This window comes from Sinocyclocheilus grahami, unplaced genomic scaffold, assembly GCF_001515645.1.
Source record: "Sinocyclocheilus grahami isolate Dianchi unplaced genomic scaffold, SAMN03320097.WGS_v1.1 scaffold545.1, whole genome shotgun sequence".
Taxonomy (NCBI): domain Eukaryota; kingdom Metazoa; phylum Chordata; class Actinopteri; order Cypriniformes; family Cyprinidae; genus Sinocyclocheilus; species Sinocyclocheilus grahami.
Window position 1 is genome coordinate 1695681 of NW_015505724.1, and position 7040 is coordinate 1702720.

Consider the following 7040-nt stretch of genomic DNA (forward strand, 5'->3'; position numbering starts at 1 on the left):
ATCACGAAATATTCACCCTCCAATTTTTTTTAAAGGGCGTGATCTGCATCTGCTGAGCGCATTTTTTTAGATCGTAAACAAAATGTTCAAGTGGTGTGACATACGTGACGGCTATACCAAAATTAAAACACAGCTGTTTCACCCCGAGAGTTACCCCAGCAAAAGTTCAGGGGTGTTACTGACCCCGCCCATTTACTACAGCCATTATAAAGAACAGTAAGTCCCTCCCCACATCACATTTCCAACATGTCTCAGGCAGACTCTTTACAATGCGATTACGCTCCTTTCAACCTCGTTGCTCCTGATGATAATGCTATCGATTATATTCCGACAGACGAACACCGCTCACCCGACCTGCAGAAAGAATGCTTGGATAAATTCTGCACGGAACTCGGATATCGTAACCTAAGTTACCTAAAGGACCTGTGCACTACCTCCGCCCGCACAGGGTTCGATACCACAGATGAGTGCTTCAGCGGTATTGGGTTCAAAATCCTAAAAGCCACGATCGTGCTACTACTGCAACACATCATAGACAACAAACTGAGGGAGGACTGCGAGGGATGTACAACGGACCATCCGAGCCAGCTGCAACATTCCTGTCTGTTTGAGCCTGCCGCATACTATTTCGACTCACGCTTCGACGAGCTGTCCCGCAAACTGTTCAAACCCGATCTTCAGACCATTATCGACTTCACTCTACGTTGCTGCGGCTTAATGACCAACAACAATCTGAGGATTCAAGGAACTACTGGCGCTATCCTGCATGAATTAAGAGACGAACCATTCATTGTAGCAAAACTACAAGAAATCAGGGAAAAGCTGCTGGACGAGACCTACAAGAAAGTCGTTTACGACACCGTGGATCTCTGGCAAAGCAGTGTGTCTGTCCCCGGGGTGTGATCGTGACAACATGGGATCTGTGTGTAGCGTGAAGAATTTTTTCAGAGACGTCGTGTTTATCCCGCGTTTTAAAGAGCAGATGATCGAAATGATACGGCTATCAAGCATGCGTGTGATCCTGAGAAAGACCACGAGGGGCAAACGAAACGTATAAAAAATCTCAAGAACCAAATGGACGTTATGAGAAGAGCTACGGATACATGGGCTGTATTGATCGACATGTGTGTCAACAGTGCCGATACACCCTCTGTAATGCTCAGAAAAATTCTAGATGAGATATTAGCTGCCGGTCGAGAGTTAGGAGTTGGTGAGGTACTATGTATGTGTACATATGCAACTGATGTATGTGTGAAACTTGTTTCAAAAAATGAGAAAAACAAGGTCTGCGAAATGGTTGAAATTCTGGTCGACTACATAATAAATCGGGGGTATATGTCATGTGTAAATTGTCTTTACTGGTTAGACAGTCTGTAACATCATTCTATCAGTTTTTATCATTACTCATATCATACATTCATTATGTAAAGATTTTTTTTTTTAAATGAGAAAAACAAGGTCTGCGAAATGGTTGAAATTCTGGTCGACTACATAATAGATCGGGGGTATATGTCATGTGTAAATTGTCTTTACTGGTTAGAGAGTCTGTAACGTCATTCTACCAGTTTTTATCATTACTCATATCATACATTCATTTATGTAAAAATTATTTAATTCTATTCTTATACCGGTACTATGTAAACATTTTTAATTGTATTCTTGTCATTATGTAAACAATTTGAATTTTATTCTTGTCATTATGCATCGGATTTGAATTTTATTCTCGTCATCATGTATCCAATTTGGAGGAAAAAAAAAAAAAATATATATATATATATTCTTGCCACTAACTTTTTTTTTTTAATAAAAGACCAAGCAGAGGGTCGAAACGTTGACATGTCCAAGCTCATGAAAAAAGTTTGTTACACTCCAGCCAACCCTGGTTCTTTAGGAGGTAAAAAACGGTTAAAAGTTGCTGTCTTAAAGGATACCTGAGTCCGTCTGAGCGATAAACAGGTCTCTGACTGGTTGGCCGGGGAGGATGCATACACACTACACAGATCAGCCCCTATAAACTACAAACGTAATAGAGTCGTGGTGTATGGGATGGATACACAGTTCCAAGCGGATCTAGTTGACATGTCGGCATACTCCAAGGAAAATGATAATAATAAATATTTGCTGACCTGTATCGACGTATTTAGCAAGTATGCCGGGGCTCGAGCTCTAAAGAATAAGAGCGGCGTCGAAGTTACTAAAGAGTTCAAGGCTATACTCGAAGACGGGCGTGTTCCAAAGAAATTGCAGACGGACAAGGGGACAGAATTTTTTAACAAACATTTTCAAGATTTAATGAAAAAGCACGACGTTCATCATTTTGCTACGGCTACTGATTTGAAGGCGTAGAGCGATTTAATAGAACATTAAAAAGCCGAATGTGGAGATTTTTATCTGCCACAAATTCACGGAGATACATAGATGTTTTGCAAGATATTATGCAGGGGTACAACTCCAGTTACCATAGAAGTATTAAGATGAGACCGAAGGACGTCAGCAAAGAAAATGAAGGTACCGTATTTCAAAACTTGCAGTGTGCTCGTTCTTCTTCACACCACCGTACATTTAAATATAAAGTAGGAGATGTGGTCAGGATTTCTAAAGTGCGAGGACCGTTCGCCAAGGGTTATGAACAGAACTACACCGATGAATTTTTCACTATCTCAGCATGTATTCAGCATAATCAACCTGTTTACAGACTCTCTGATTATGACGGCGACGTCATCGATGGGGTGTTTTACAAAGAAGAGTTACAAAAAATAATCGTGAGCAAAAACAAAGCGTTTAAGGTGGAAAAGATTTTAGGGGAGAAAAAACAGGGGCGAACTACGCTAGTTTTAGTGAAATGGCTAGGATGGCCCGCGAAATTTAATAGCTATATAGACAAAAAAGCTTTGTTGGACTTACAAAAACCTTAAAGCGTACAAACCTTTACCGAAAGAGATCATTTGAGTGAAGGTTCACCATGGATGACCATGGTTTCTACGTCACGTTACCATGCAACGCTTCTTTGTCAGTTTATCCTGAAAATCGCATATCTAGTTATACGACCAGGTTAGCGAAAACTATAAACCTGAAAGGAGAATGGCAAGTAGGTCTTGCCGAGATTGAATATCCTAGAAGCTGGTACACCCTTAAAGACGGCGATGGGGTTTTCAGCATACATATCTTACCAGTACCATCTCAGAAACATGCGAATAAACCAGGTGCAACCGTGTTTAAAGAGTTATCAGGGGTTTCCGTATCAAGGAAGCTACAAATAAGCGGCGGGTACTACGAGAATGTTCGAGCCGTGACCAATGCAATAATTGCACTTATTGCACCAGCAGCTGTAACAGGTTACGATCGAATAAAAAACAAGGTCCAGCTGATCGCAAAACAGTTTGGTAAACTTCTACGGGAAACTCGCTGCTATTTTAGGAATGAAACCTGACGTGGCTTTAGGACGTGACACCTACCATGAAAAAGCCAATTTTACAATGAGCGTTATCACGGACGATCCTCATCAAGCAGATATCAACGCGGGTTTCTATACGATGTATGTTTATACCGACATCATCGAATACCAATCAGTGGGTGATTCGTACGTCCCCCTTTTAAGATGCGTACATATAACGAGAGGAGACAATGATACCGTCAGTGTTAGATATGACAAACCCCATTACGCATCAGTCAACAAGTCGCTCATCACGGACATAGCTGTAGAATTAAAGGACGACCAAAACCGTGACATACCATTTTCTTACGGGAAAGTCATTGTAAAACTACACTTTAGGCCAGTGAAACAATCTGTGTTTTAAAAATGGATTATTACAACCCACGAGGGATGAACACCGCTGACTATGTCAACTATTATCGAAACCAGGCTGGGGGTGGTCTACCCGGATATGCTGGAGGAGCCGTTATGTACGGAGCTGGCCTAGGAGGACTTTTCAGAGGTCTGTTTAGGATGGCAGTGCCATTGTTAAAAAGGGGGTTCAGCATCGCTAAACCGCACCTAAAATCGGCCGCTAAAAATATAGCAGCCGACGTCGTCTCAAACGCTCTGTCAAGATCGTATAACGGTGATATCCTATAGCTCAAGGCGGTTCGGGGCTTATGGTCATGGCTCGTAAGAGAACGTCTAAACCTCCGGGTATAAGGAGGCGTGGTCATTCAATAAAGAAAACAAAACCCAGGGCCAAGAAGGTCTCAGTCACATGTAGGAAGCGTAAGAAAGCTGTGAAGCGACACGTTGCTGTTAAAAGAGCCGTAAAAACCATATTCTAGCATCTGCACTGCATGTCGGGAGAGTGTATTCAGTCCGAGTTGGATTTGTTTACAGTACCGCTGACACAGACGGTTATGGAGAAAATCGCCTATTTAGAAGTACCACCTTTATCAGCTATATCGGACTCGTCACCTTTGGAGTTTTTTATCGCGGGGACCGGTGAAGATTACATTGACCTAAATAACACATTGTTGTTTCTACGTCTTAAAATCACAAGACCTAATGGGGGCGACATCCCAGACCCCGCAAAGGTAGCCCTAATAAATTACCCCGGAGCTACTATATTTTCACAAGTCGACGTCAGTCTCGGCAATCGTCTGATATCTCAGAGTTCGAGCACTTACCCATACCGATGTATCATCGAGAGTCTTCTCAACTACAGCAAAGATGCGCTGGAATCGCTTTTCTCAGCCGGACTGTTTTTCAAAGACACGGCAGGTCACATGGATGAAACTGATCCTGTGGGACGTAACGCAGGGCTGACCACGAGATCGCTCTACACTACCGGGAGCAAGGTTGTGGAGCTGCTGGCTCCTATTCACAGTGATATTTTCTTTCAAGAAAAATTTATGCTAAACGGTGTCGACATAAAAATATGAATGATCAGAGGCAAAGACGAATTCTGTCTGATGAGCGACGATGCCTATAAATTAAATATAGTGTCGGCCTCCCTTTTTGTCAAGAAAGTATCCGTATCACCATCCGTGAGACTGGCGCATGCCCAGGCGTTGCTCTCAACCACGGCCAAGTACCCCATAGATAGGGTATGTCTAAAAAATTTCTCCATACCTGTTGGATCCCAAGTATCAAATCAGGAAAATTTGTTTTTGGGGATGTTACAAAAATCTATCGTCCTGGCTATGGTGGATAACGACGCATTCACCGGATCCTACGAGAAAAACCCATTCATGTTCAAACATTACGATTTGGAGTTCCTGGCCGTCTACGTAGATGGACAGCAATTTCCCGCCAAACCTCTCCAGTCAGACTTTACCTCAGGATCTGCCGTATGCGAATTTTATCAGTTGGCGACCGCGACCGGGAGACATCTTAAAAATCAACCCCTCTCTATCAACAGGGATGATTTTCTGAAAGGCTACTCGCTTTACGCCCTTCAACTTCACGCCTGACGAAGACTGCGGCCAGAACATATTGCTCATCAAGTCCGGGAATATCAGACTCGAAGCGCGCTTCAGACAACCGTTACCTCATACTATTAATCTCATCTTTTTGCGCAGTGTTTGACAGTATCATCGAAGTGTCTAACCGCAGACAGGTTCTGGTCGATTACTAATGAACACGGTGCACCTCACAGCTATCATGGACAAAATTTCGTGTAACACTCATTTTCTCCGAGTTTTTCCAAGCAATCAGCTGCCTGAAAGACCGTTAAGGACCTTTCCGGCCATGTCTATCATTAACACGCACCCTTCGAACCTGCCTGGTGAACACTGGATCGCCGCTTATTTAACTCGAGAGGGTTCCGGATGTTTTTTCGATAGCTTCGGCAACGCTCCTGACTACGAACGCTTTCCAGTCACCATCAAAAATGTTTTAATAGCCAACATTTAATAGCCATAGTGTTATATTCTACCAAACGGGTTCAGGATTTTACGTCGGATGCGTGCGGGCAGCACTGTGTGTTTTTCCTATATCACATATCGAGGGGTCGAGACTATAACTACGTGATGAATTTGTACAGCGATGATTATATTAAAAATGATAAAATGGTGTCACTCTTTGTCAAAAGACTTGGATCTATTGCTTGTAATGAAAAACTGTTGTCGTGTATTCATTGCTTGTGTGGGATTACAAATTTAAGAATCTGTTTAAAATATGCTGATCCTATGTTCTGACATAGCATCACATGAAAAACTAAGGTGAAGTACATTGTATTTAGCATTTAAGGTAAATTACATCAGACAAATGATTATCTTAAGCAAAGTGGAGCAAGAGGTTCCTGTCTGTTCCTGTTCTCTTATTGTTAGTCAAATGAACCAGATTACTCAGACCATCACCTTTTGTTTGTAATGGCTCTTGGTGCCTCTGCCCCAGTCTTTGAGTAGTTATACTGATTGAATTAGGACTGTCAGACTGATTGGATTAGCACCTATGCATTTGAATGACACTGTTATGCTGATGAGATCAAGGCTGGGAAAATGCCGGTGTCAGGCTGATTGCCTGTACTTCATTTGCATGCTATGGGTTAGATTGTCTCCACCTCTACTGAATGTATCCCGCCCCTTAAAATGTATATAAACTACAATGTATCACTACGTTAGTCATACTTGGATGACTGCAGCGACGCACAGCGAGTCCTCAATAAAGAGTGACTTCTGTATGAAAGATATCCCAACGCCTCCTGGTTTCTGCTTCGACGAAGAAAAAGTTTCCTACAGTTTTGGTGCCGTGACCCGGATAGAGCTCCTCACCTGAATCCAGATTGAAACTTCAAGCTCAACAAAGATCTGACTAAGTTCCAGACTGAATCTTCTGTACAACCAAGGGTTGGTGAGTTCCACTCTATCCAAAAGAACTTTTAAGACCAGTACAAATTTGTTATCCTCTGCGCCGTCAGAGAAGAGTTAACAGACAGCTGTAGGGTTTGGTTAACTAAGTTATCCTCTAAAAAAAGAGATGAAGGTTATGCTCTGTTTCGGCAGGGAAGAATTGGTTATCCTCTGTTAAGACAGGGAAGATTAACATTACGTGTTAATATGTGTTACCCTCTGTTTCGGCAGAGAAGAAGTGAAGTTAAGCAGGGAAGTTTAGC

At 42.4% G+C, this 7040-nt stretch overlaps 1 long non-coding RNA gene across 1 annotated transcript; it reads left to right on the forward strand.

The window, feature by feature from the left end:
- Positions 1–1205: 1205 nt before the first annotated feature.
- Positions 1206–1751, forward strand: LOC107555814 (uncharacterized). Its single transcript, XR_001605203.1, has 2 exons — positions 1206–1284; positions 1459–1751. It is a non-coding gene; the product is annotated as an uncharacterized lncRNA (long non-coding RNA).
- The last annotated feature ends 5289 nt before the right edge of the window (positions 1752–7040 follow it).